The sequence below is a fragment of the Anastrepha obliqua genome, chromosome 3 (genome assembly GCF_027943255.1).
Source record: "Anastrepha obliqua isolate idAnaObli1 chromosome 3, idAnaObli1_1.0, whole genome shotgun sequence".
Classification (NCBI taxonomy): domain Eukaryota; kingdom Metazoa; phylum Arthropoda; class Insecta; order Diptera; family Tephritidae; genus Anastrepha; species Anastrepha obliqua.
In genome coordinates this window covers 16,332,209-16,345,316 of record NC_072894.1, presented here as the reverse complement: position 1 = coordinate 16,345,316, position 13,108 = coordinate 16,332,209, and positions in this window count along the sequence as shown.

The following is a 13,108-nucleotide window of genomic DNA, read 5'->3' as shown; positions in this document are numbered from 1 at the left end:
TGCGAATCGACTAAAGCAGCAGAACCCAACTGAAAGACTACCTACGACGACTATCCGACAAGCACAAGAAACGGAGGCGTTAACGACGACTATGACGGTAAATGGATGATGTTGACGATGATGATGAAGAAAAAGTCGGAGAATACAACCAATACAACAGCTAGCATGAGTATTTTTCGTTGTCGTCATCGTCGTTAGTTAGTGGTAGAAAGTAAACAATAGCCATTGAGGCCAAGTAGTGAAATAGTGCGTCGGTGAGGTACATAGTTAGGCAGCTATACCATACAGCTATTGTACTGAGATACAGGCAAAGACGTTGGTGTTTAAGCGTTGATTTTCGATCATCTCACCTGGCGGACGTGTTTTTTTTAATTTATATACTTACGATATATACCTTCTTACCTTCCATAGTGTTTATTACAACTGATATCCATCTATGGTTATTAAACCATGTAAGACTTGAGCTGGCTTGTGCGCGTTCCGAGGAATTGTATATACGACTTTGTAAGTAATAAAATTTGAAAGATTTCTGGCTTTGGGCTTTAAATTTGAACGAACAGCGTAGTGTAGGCACACACCTTGTTTGTAGTCGTTGGGGCTCTCACACACATACATACATACACACAAAAGAATACTTTAGTCTTCATGAATCATGATAGAACTAAAACGGGTTTGGTCCGCATGCTATAAATTCACATGCGCTATATGTAACCTAAAGGTTTTATTTTTATACACGCAGATAGCGTCTGCATTATACTATATTCTGAAAAATTATAGCAACCAACGAGTTGCAAATATATATATATGTACACACCAGTACATACCATACATACATACATATGTATTTAGTACGCTTTGGGCTTGTCTAAAAACTATGAGGCGTTGAATTACGACAAGTACCGAACGATTTTCACCGACTCAGTCTGTCGCCTTGGGTCTCTACACCGCCGACAATCGCCGACCGATGAGACTAAGGCCCGCGCAGCACAGTGAGAGCCGTTTTGGGTCGAGCATTTGAATTTGACGCTGTGGGCAGGTATGCCCACTTATATTTGTATACACACATACATACATACATATAGGTATGTATGAGCATACACACACGCACACAACCATATACGAGTATGTCCATTTGTGTCTGTTGATTTATTTTGAATTTTATTATGTGCTCATCGTTCACATTTAGGGGCCTTTTTATTTATGGTATGAAAACTGTTATACGAAATTGTTGGGTCAAATTTAGGGTAAGGGTCTATAAAAAAAATATACGTAGGAGTTATGTACATATATTAGCGAATAAGGGGATTCGCTTATAAATATGTATGCGTGAATGTAGAACAAGCTTGTATTTTTTATTTAAAGTATGCATCCATACATTCATATACACATGTGTACATATGCATATATGAATATGTTTGTTGGTTTTTATATAATGGTGTGCGCGCTGTTTTTAACGATATTGCCGCTGCATTATTTTTTAAGCACTAAAAAATCTATTTATCTGGTTTATAAGCACGCATCACAGTGGGACCAGAACCATATTGAAATATGAAGGCTTGAATTCAAACTTTTGGAGACTCGGGTCGAATAACGGCACTATGCAAATCTTGATTTCAAATATAACGGGTGATTTTTTAGCTATTATATTTTTAAATAGTTGGTTTAAACAGCTGACGCACGTTTCTAGTTTTGTTTCACTGTTAAACATCTTCAGTTTGGTCTATAATTTAACCATGAATCGTCTTACAAACAAATAACGCTTGCAAATCATTGAATTTTATGGTAAAAATGCGTGTTTTGTTAAGAAAGTTTAAGATCCAATTTTTTATCGAAAAATTGTATTTAGCGACGAAGCTCATTTTTGGATCAATGGGTACGTAAATAAGCAGAATTGTCGATTTTGGAGTGAAGATCAGTCAGAAGGATTGCAAGAGCTACCAATGTATCCAGAAAAGGTCACAGTTTGGTGCGGTTTATGGGCTGGAGGTATCATTGGACCGTACTTCTTCAAAGATGCTGCGAATCGTAACGTAACTGTGAATGGTGAGCGATACCGTGAAATGAATTCAAAATGCGGGCCATTTTTTTTTCGAAAATGAGCGTGGAGCCGCAGTTACAGTAAATGGCGAGCGTTACCGTGACATGCTCAACGAGTTGTTTCCAAAAATTGAAGAGGATGACATGGTTCGACATTTGGTTTCAACAGGACGGTGCAACTTGTCACACTGCCAAAGTTACACTCGAACTTTTGGCTACCGTTTTTGAAAACCGAATAAACAGCCGAAATTCCGATATCAATTGGCCGCCTCGGAGCTGTGATTTAAGCCCGTTAGACTATTTTTTGTGGGGAGCCGTTAAGGACAAATGCTATGCGAACCATCCAGAGACGATTGATGCTTTAAAACACGAAATCAAAGTTCCCATTCATGAAATTGGAGCCCAAACAATCGAAAATGTACTTAAAAATTGGGTTGATCGAATGGCCTACTGTAAAGCCAGTCGGGGCAGTCATTTGAACGATATTATTTTTCATTCATAAATGACAATGTTCAATCTTCAATATAAAAAAAATAGTTTGAAAAAATATTGATTAGTTTTTTTTTTATAGCCGATTCAAAAAGCAAATTTTACATGGCTCACCCTACATGCGTTTTGCTTTCCACATTCATGTATTTGTTCTTTCATGCAATATCTCGCTCAAATCCTGATATTTTTGCACCATTTGTACATCTTTCTCTCACTTCTGAGATTATATTATGAGCGTTGGATATATCAATTCCCAATTGCATTACTTGTTCTATAATATTCTGATTAATTTCCAGCTTACACCTTATTGGTTCCTTAGATATTACTATTGATTGAGTTTTTACAGTTGAAACTTCCATATTAAATTTCAAGCCAATAGTAACGAAACGGTGCAAGAGCCTTTGAAGATTATCTTCACTATCAGCAATTAAAACTGCATCGTCTGCATAGTAAATAATTTCGATTGTTTAGTTTGTTACTTTGAAGTTGGTTAACTTCAGAAATAATTTTATCCATGATGCGATTGAAAAGTTGTGGGCTTAATGAATCCCCTTGTCGTATTCCCGTGGTGCACTCTATACAGTTGGTAAATTTCTCATTTACCACAACTTTAGTTTGTGCAATTGGTATTGAGATTTCTAATAAATTCAACAATTTGTCAAGGAACTTTTCTCTCTTTTTAAATTCCCAAGACGTCATGTAGCCTGACTCGGTCAAAGGCTTTTTTAAGGTCCACAAAACACATGAAAGCTGGATAATCAAACTCAAATGATTTTTCCATAATCTGTTGTAGGAGAAAAATGCAATCTGTTGTTGATCGGTTTTTAAGAAATCCTTGCTGTTCTTCTTATCCATGCAAGTATGGCTGTAATTTTGATGATAGGATCTTTGTGAAAAGCTTTTGAGTAGAATGCTGGAGCGTTATTCAGCGATAATTATGCGTATCGTCTTTTGACGTGATAACGTCTTATAATTCGATTTAGCCGGCTGCAAGCACGAAAAAATGTGTCGTTACTTTGCTCATTAGTGTTACCTTGCTCATTTGTCGTTACTTTGCTCATTTGTCGTTACCTTGCTCATTTGTCGTTACCTTGCTCATTGCCGTTACCTTGAATGAACTGCAAGCGAAAGTGCGGAACGAACAAAGCAAACGAACGGCAACGTTCGACATCTTGCTCTCTCCTACTTAAGTGAGCGTATATATGTATGTATATGCGCATATGTACATATATAAATTCACGTATTTGTATTTGCATATACCTTCTTATTGATTATTATTAATTTGATTTACTTGAAGAATTTAAAATAAAACCAAGTTTGTTAATAATACCTGTTGTCTTAATGTTATTATTATTAATTTTTTTATTATATATGAAGGAAAAAATGTATGGTAATATTTACCATATACCTTATAAGATATGTTGTATACTAATATATGTATATAAACATGCATATACATATACAATTTCGCGCAATTTTCAAAAAGAACAAATCTATATGTAAAGATGCATACAAGTCATATGGACATATCAAATATACGAATCTATTCCGTACGCAAGCAAATGTAAGCTAATGTGCTTGAACTGCAAGCGAGAGCGCGGAACGAACGACAAAGAGCACAATCGGCCCCCACGTTCGGCAACGTTCGACATCTGACACTGTCCTATATATGTATTTATATACGCATTTGTATATAAATTCACATACTTGTATTTGCATATGCCTTCTTCCTGTGTGCATGGTAATGAACCATTTCTCTGTTGAGAATAGGACGATGATAGAAAAAGTAGGAAATGAAAGGGAGTGTTTCGAGTGTAAAGTGTCTTGAAAAAGAAATCGATGATGGTGCCTCTTAGTGTTGTTGACTTATTAACGTCTGATGCACAATCGAAATTGAAGAAATCTTTCATGAATTTGATAAATGTTTCGTCATTTTTCACGTTTGTGTAAATGTAACTTGATCTATTCCATTGCAATTCGATTTACCTCCTCCTCTATATCCATACAAAATATCTATCAAACAAATAAAATTAAAATTTTGTTTTGAAAATTGCAACCATTCCATCAATATTTTCTTATGACGTTGTCACGTTAAACTATCGTCAGTAAACCGACTTTACAGACAACCACTTTTTTTTACCTTTCTTAAATATCGGATTGTTATACTTGTTTTCCACTCTGATGGAACTTCTTCGTGATTCAAAATTATATTGAAAAGTTTTACAAGCTCTTGTTGAACCTGTATTCTTCCATATTTCAGCAACTCACTTGTGATGTTGTCATGCCCAGGTGATTTTCTGTTCTTTAAAGCTTTTATCGCATATTCAATTTCATTAGGCGTTGCAACTTCGCTTTTAGTTTCATATTCATAGAGTCAGATGTTGGACTCTGCAAATTTATTACTTAATCCTTTGAGAACCATCTTAAGCGAATGTGCGATGTAACTTTAAAAATTTCTAAAATATATATAATAGTTTTTAATTTTTGCTAAAACTTCCAAAAGCAGTGATTGTGTTATGTTTTTGTCTTACCTATACAAATGAAAAAAAAGAGTCATCGTGCCAAAAACGAAAAACAATCAGTTTCCTATTGTCTCTTGGAGTGATCAGTAGTATGGCCTGCAGTAAGTACAAATATTTATTATCTAAACCGGTATATTTTTGATATGAATGTGTTTACGTATAAGGCCAGTGCTATTTCAAGTTATAACATGTGCAAAATAACTGCTCTGCTTGTGGGTTCCACTTATCTCTAAAGTAAAAATCAGATATCATATTTGTGTTGCTTGGTTTTAAGTTAAGAGTTTCTTTCAAACTCACAATTGTGTTATCTGATGAATTGCAGGGAAAAATATAGACTTCTCAAATGATTCTGACCTTCAAATGGTCTTAGATATTCTTGAAAACTCCGATGGTAACTTTTCATCTTATGATGATATTGAGGGTCTATGCTTAACGCGCGACCAAATACAAGAAATTGATAGTTAGGATGAAGAGGAGTCAGAAGAAGGTATTTTTCTAGCGTTTTTAAAATTAACCTAATTAGTTTTTTATTTGATTTGAATTGAACTTGCAGATTCAATTTCGGAATATTTCGTAGCTAATCAAAAAGCCACAAAATCACACGGAACAGAACTGCGAAAGAAAAAAGAATTCCCAGCTCACAATATTCCTATAGAGCAAGGCTGTCAAAATTTCGTTGAATTAGGAACACCTCTTGAATACTTTTCAAAAGATTTCACAAAAACACGCTTTATGGATTTTGAAAAATATACACAAATGTATCGACTTGCGGTATTTAGCTCCGAGATGAATCTAACCGAAACCGAATTAAGAAACTTTTATAGTTGCGCCATTATTACATATGTCCTGCCTAGGCTATCCACAGATAAAAATGTATTGGGAAAACAACTATATGTGCGAAATAATTGTCAAGAAATAAGTTCATGAAATTTGGAAACAGCATTCATTTCGCCGATAATAACTTACCTAGTGAAACGAACAAGCTATGGAGAGCTCAGCCTTGGCATGGTGAGAAACCGATGAAATCAACTAGCGTCTGAAGTTACTTCATTGTCTATTGATGAGCAAATAGTTCCTTTTACTGGTAGATGCCTTGCCAGACAAGCAATCCGTTCAAAACCGCGCCCTGTGGGTTTAAAGAATCTGGTTTGTACTACCTCTAATGGTCTGGTCGTTGATTTTGAACTATTTCAAGAGGCTGGAACATTTGATGACTTACTAAGTGTTTACCAAAGGGAAGTCATCTCTACTTCGATATATTTTTTACCACAATACCTCTTTTAGAGGAATTACAACAAAATGGGAATAAAGCGGCAGGCACCATAATGGGCGCCAGACAAATCTATAGGCCGTGACCATATGCACCAGTTTGTTAAAGACGAAAATTTAGTTGTTGTGAAATGGTGTGATACAAAATGCGTTACAATAGCCTCAACACCATGTGGAAAAGATCCAATTGGTGAAGTAAATCGTTGGGTTCGAAATCTTAAGCGAAGTTTGCCAGTTCCAATTCCTGCCGTTGTCCAACTGTACAATTCTAAAATGGGAGGAGTGGATATAGCTGACCAAATGATGGAATACTACCGCATTAAAGCGAAAACAAGAAAATGCCAGTCAACGTTTTTTTTTTCATTTTCTTGATTTGACAATGTAACGGGGGATTTTGTAGCTATTATCTTTTTAAACAGTTGGTTTAAACAGCTGAAGCACGTTTCGTGTTTTGTTTCACTGTCAAACATCTTCAGTTTGGTCCATAATTTAACCATGAATCGTCTTACAAACGAACAACGCTGGCAAATCATTGAATTTTATTATAAATTTTAAGATCCACTTTTTTATCGAAAAATTGTGTTCAGCGACGAAGCTCATTTTTGGATCAATGGGTACGTAAATAAGAAGAATTGCCGATTTTGGAGTTAAGATCAGTCAGAAGAATTGCAAGAGCTACCAATGTATCCAGAAAAGGTCACAGTTTGGAGTGGTTTATGGGCTGGAAGTATCATTGGACCGTACTTCTTCAAAGATGCTGCGAATCGTTACGTAACTGTGAATGGTGAGCGCTACCGTGAAATGATATTCAACTTTTTTTTGCCCAAAATGCAAGAGCTTGACTTGCATGACATGTGGGCTCAGCAAGACGGTGCCACATGCCACACAGCACGCGCAACAATGGACTTGTTGAGAGGCGAGTTCGGTGAACATTTTATTTCACGTTCGGGACCTGTCAATTGGCCACCCAGATCGTACGATATAACGCCTTTAGATTATTCTTTGTGGGGCTATGTTAAAGCTCATGTCTATTCAGACAAGCCTGCTTCAATTAACGCATTGGAAGATAACATTAAGGCATTTATATGTGAGATACCGGCGGAAACATTGGAAAGAGTATGCCAAAATTGGGCTAAGCAAATGGACCATTTGAAGCGCAGTCGCGGTCAACATTTGCATGAAATAATCTTAAAGCATTAAATTATATGGACTGTACTATCAATTTAAATAAAAATGTCATGCATTTTTCCGAATTTTACGTGTGGTTTTTTGAAAAACGTTCCATAGCTCTTAAAAAATCACCCTATATAATAGTTGGATGGAATATAGAAAAGATGGGGGAAAGATAATAGGTGTAACAATAAAGTGAAAAAATTCCTTAATTTTAAAATGGAGATCGGCGAAGTCCTGGCGAAGTACAAAAGTGCTCCATTGGAAGTATCACCATATGAGTTATCCGAAAACTATCATGGAAATAAATATCGCCCACATAACGCTCCGGATGTTCGATAGGTACGACCATTGGGCAGAATTTGTAAATAGAACTGCAAAAAGATGTCGCAATCCACGATGGGAAAGTCGATCGAGAGCTCGCTGCCAATAATGTAAAATACCCCCGTGCTTTGCAAAAGACAAGCAGTGTTTCAGAGAATATCACACAAAATAATATTACATATATCAAAAAAAATGTTTGATCTCAATATCTATAGACTCAATTTACTATTTTTGTTTTGGTTTTTTATTGTTTCGTTAAATTCACTTTGATTTTTCAATAAAAAGGAATTATTAGAAAATGTTGGGTTCTTTTATGGTAGTAGCCCGGTGTGACGGGTTCAAAAAGTCGAATTTTTTTTTTTACATTTTTCGGAAGAAAAACATCTTAAAAATATACTATAAAAATTTCAGGCAGAAATTTTAATTATTTTTAAAGTTATAGCTAAAATAAGGGAGCGCGCCGTAGTGTGTATGAAAGCGTGTGACACGCCAGTAGCAGCTGTTGTCGAAACTTTAAACGCGTTTTTCTCAAAACCGTGTTTTCGAAATTTCGGGGAATCACTGACTCAAAACTATTTAACCGATTTGGCTAAAAATTTAACCCGTTATTCTAGACACACATATCTAGATCCCGGACCTTTAAAACATTTAATTTTTTAATAATAAACTATTTAATTTAAACAATTTATGAAGAAAAAAATTAGATTTTGAGAACTTTTTTCACAAGTCCGCCATTTTGTTTTTGTTTTTTTATTTGTATGTTTTTTTTAGGTTCGGGACCTAAAATAAAGTCTACAGAATAATAATCTTTTTGAATTTTTTATTTCAGATGACTTTGGAAGGCTGTGTGTTTCCCCGAACCAAATCATCTTTTTTTAAGGAATTCACTTTGACGTCAAAAATTTTAAACAAATTAATATAAAATTAACTTAAAATTTTTTTTTTTATTATATATACTTTAAAACATCAATAAAAACATGTAAAAACTTTAAAACGATCGCATTTTATTTTCTTTTTAAAAAAGATTCATGAAAAAACGTCGAAGTTTCGGTCATTACACCGAACTACTTATTGTTGGAAACCAAAGTACACAATTGTGATAGGTCCTTTTAAATTAAAATTTACGAAAAAAATTTAAAAATCATACAATATCCTACAATATAAGATATATTGATTAAAATGGTGCTGGTTCTCAAGGGGTTAAAGAATTCTCACAATACTGCCATACTTAAGGGGTAACACCACTGTAGAAATTTCAAAAAATGGATTTTTTTTATAAGCTAAAAAATTCTTTGAACCTTTTAAAATACAGAACAAAAAGTTTTATACGTTACCGAAGTTTATTTCATAAATATTTTAAGCTTTTAACCAAGCGTTAGTGACTGCTACCTAACGACTTCTCCAAATTTCCAAGCTTTAAACGCGTTTTTCTCAAAGAAAAAAAATGTTTCTTTGTTCCAGATTAAAATTTGCACCCTCTGTGCTGCGTGCCGCGGAGCTCCTTCAAGAGAAACCACATTACAAAAATGTCTCCAATGCCGCCATTTTGTAAAATTTTTCGATCAAACTTTGTAGTTTTGTATTTTAGTATATAAATAATAACTTCCCAAATCAGAGTGATTGTTTTCCCTTTCCTTCTATACAAAAAAATTCTTTAAAAATCGTGTTTATTTTACGCGTGTGCAGTGGTGTTACCCCTTAAGTGTATAGAATTAAACTCTATCTGAGGCTTCTCCGGCGCGGCTGTGATGGGGCTGTCAATAGGTCACATTCAAATCATTATAGAGAAAAATGAGAAAGTGCCCAACAACGAGTTCTGCAAAAGCTGCAGAAGCGAAAACGAGTCAGAAGTCTTAAAGCGATTGCTTTGAAAAGGCCCGGCAGTCTAGAGAGGAAGGTGGAAATTCATGGGCTGCAAAATTTTGAAAAGTTGCTTGATACTGGATACTCAACTTCGTCGACTACTTATAGAGCTTAGTTGAAATAGAAAGGGGACCGGACTTAATCCATGTGGTCTCACAATGAGGCCAATTACGGACTTGAGTATGTCAGTAAAGCGAAGGCTAAGGGAGGTTTGCTGGCACCAAACTGCAGGCGTACGCCGGGCGATCCCGTTATTTGGAGGGTACGACCAAAAGAAGCTTAAAAGACTTATAAGTCTCCCCAAGCACAAACTGAGGATGCTCACGGGCATTCAGTCCACTGTGATCGGAATATGGTCCACTAATTCTTGTCGTTTCTGCGACCAATCCCAGAAGACTCTAATGCAAATTCATCCTGGAATGTAAAGCTATAGCGCGGAGAAGGTTGAGACATCTGGGCCAATTGCAGCAAGGAGAAAGGCGCCTACGCTCAATCCAACCCAACTCTATCCTGAGTTTAATAAGAGAACTGGGTCTGGATGAGTTAATGTGATAAACAGAGGACACAAAAGGCCATGGGGTCGAAGTGCAAGTCTCGAAGAAAATCTACCTATCTATCTATCTTTGCTAGTGGAACTTATAAATAACCACTTCAACCGAACCTAACGTAAGCGGATGAAGTGGCGAGTCAATTTTTCATACTCCATAGTACAAGTTTTATTCTTGTTGTTGTTGTAGCAGCATAAACATTCCCCATACATATATGGGGAATGCTGCTGAAGTGACAGTCCTTGGCCGGATATACATAAATCCGGGCCGTTCCGGTAACGTAGAACCGACTGTCGTGGGAACGCAAGTTTTATTCTCTCTAAAAGCGGTTTTAACGCGAAAGGCAATCCGGAGGTGACGTAAAACTATAGGACGGTCAATTTGCACAAATATACAATAACATCAAGGCATTACTATTATTTTTCGAGAAGCCGCGCTATCAAATGTAAGCTGACGGTTATTTACAATTCCAAAGCTTACTGACTTTTATTATCCGACTATAATTAACTACCGCTAGAATCCAACCAAAATCGATTTCTTTATGTAAACATGTTTAAGGCGTGGACCCTCCGCCGAATTCCCGCTAGGATGTTGTATACACAACGCTTTGCTAAGGCTTCTCGTTATCTGGAAAAAAACTATTTATGTATGTGTAAGTGCACATCCCCCTACTAAATGTATAATACCATTATTTTCGTCGTTCATTTGAGCATGCTCGATCCGCAAACTTTTTATAGAGAATACTGGACTAGAGGCGAGAGGGTGTGTAAAATTCATTCAACTCAGCATACTGCCAGCAATGGTGTAAATGTACTCACATACATATATACATACATACAGATGTATAATACTATACATACTTGTATAGAACATTTAATCCAACCCTTCGGGGACTTATAGCATCAGTGGTTTATATACCCCATGAGCATTGATCCCATTCTTGAATCCTCCTACTACATACATACATATATATGTACAGAAATATCAATGTACGTGCACGTAAGCGCACTTACTCACATGCATAGTTACAAACGACCGTGCATCTCATATACAATACAGACGTACATACATTTGTATGTATGTAAATGCACTGCTGCCTCTTACACTATATCCATACAGCTGGGGATTATCGTCGGTAGCATCATCGCCCAGCTGCCATGAAAAACGTTCAACGCTCAACGTCCAACGTCCCAGCGAGCAACAACCCAAACTCGAACTACTTGAAAAACTGGCAAAGTCATCGTACAGCGATGAAACCATGAAATGGAATTTTACTCGGGCAAGTCATTTTCTGTATCTGTGTATCTGGATATTTGCCAACTCGCTCTGACACATTCAAGCGGGCGTACGGTGGTCGTTTGGATGGATGATATAACTTTTTATGGATTTGTATGCAGTGAAGGCATGTATATTTGTATGTGTTTAGAGATATGTATTTGGAGGCGCAGATACAAAAAAAAAGAAGAAACGTTAAATCTTTCGGAGATACGAGCCAGAAAGTAATACTTTGGCGCAGTGCAGTGCCATACATTGCAGAAGAGACGATATATTGCCGTATAAATATATACATATATAAGTGGAACAAAAAGGGTCGTTGCTGGGGCATATCGTCAGTTGTTCGGTTAAGTCGATTGCTAAATTGGTTGCTAAGTACTCGTATGTCGGTTATGTTGCTTGCCTAGAATTTTGCCGACTCAAGGTGCCACAACTGTGTATGGTGGCGCGCCTTCAACTCAACTCCACCTTTTTGTAGTCGAATCGAATTTAAACATTTACTTCGTCTCACAATTTATCTTATAATTTGCTGAACGTCTCAAGATAAAGACTGGTTGCTTGACTTTCAGCATTATTTAGAATTTTCATTTTCTCTCTGTTTCTGTTTTCGTTACCTTATGCTGCATTAACTGGATATACTCAAATGCATGCATGTCAATGTGTTTGTATTCACATGCATACTATATACTCGTATGTATGTGTGTTGGTATAATTATATTGTAGCGGGGTCAGTCACCGTGTGGGTATCGGCTTAAGTAACCTTACCATATATTGAAGAAAATATACGAGTATACCCGCATCATTCCAACTTGAGTAGCAATACAAATAAGAGTTAGACTAAACGACCCCAAACCAACCTTGGGCGTTAGCAATCCATACTCGACAAAACAAAATCGTTCAATCATTCCACGTCTGACGTCTTTTACGTCCTTTCTTGCTCGCATCTATGTGATATCATCTGAGAAAGCAGAGATGCTGGAACGCCGGCAAATACAATACTCGTGCATACTCGCACACAAAGGTGGCAGCGCGGTCGACTCAAGCAGCACTACTGCTGCCATGTGCATAGCATTTTGAACCTTTTGAGGGATTTTATATAAAATTATACGTTTCTATTATTAAAAGTAAAATGTGTAGGTATACCCGCTATAAGAAGTAAGGTCTGTTGAATACATGTGTATGAGTATATAGGAATACACAAACATACTTTTTTATGTACGCATTCTTGTTGGCTTGTATTTGTGTGTTAGGGTTCAGTTTTGCTCGATTTTCGGTTCGTCCCTCATAGTACGTAAAATACTGGCATGACAAACCCATTTTATACTTTATCTTCTTTTGTTGTTCTCCGAATCGTTGTTTTTGTTGTTTTTGTGTTGAGCTGCAGTTCGTTCATTCCCCATTACCACAGCTGTCTTGAATTTCCTGAGCACTCGAAAGCCCAAGCATTTAAAACTTGGTGGTTGGAGTGTCTGAGAGTTGAAGCGTTGCACTTTGTATTTGTCGTGTTCGTTGAATTCTTAGGTGAAGTCACGAGGATGCCAGTGAGTGATTTTTTTCTCAATGATGGTTGGGGAATAACGGCTGGGACTTCTTGATTTTCACCTTTTTTTA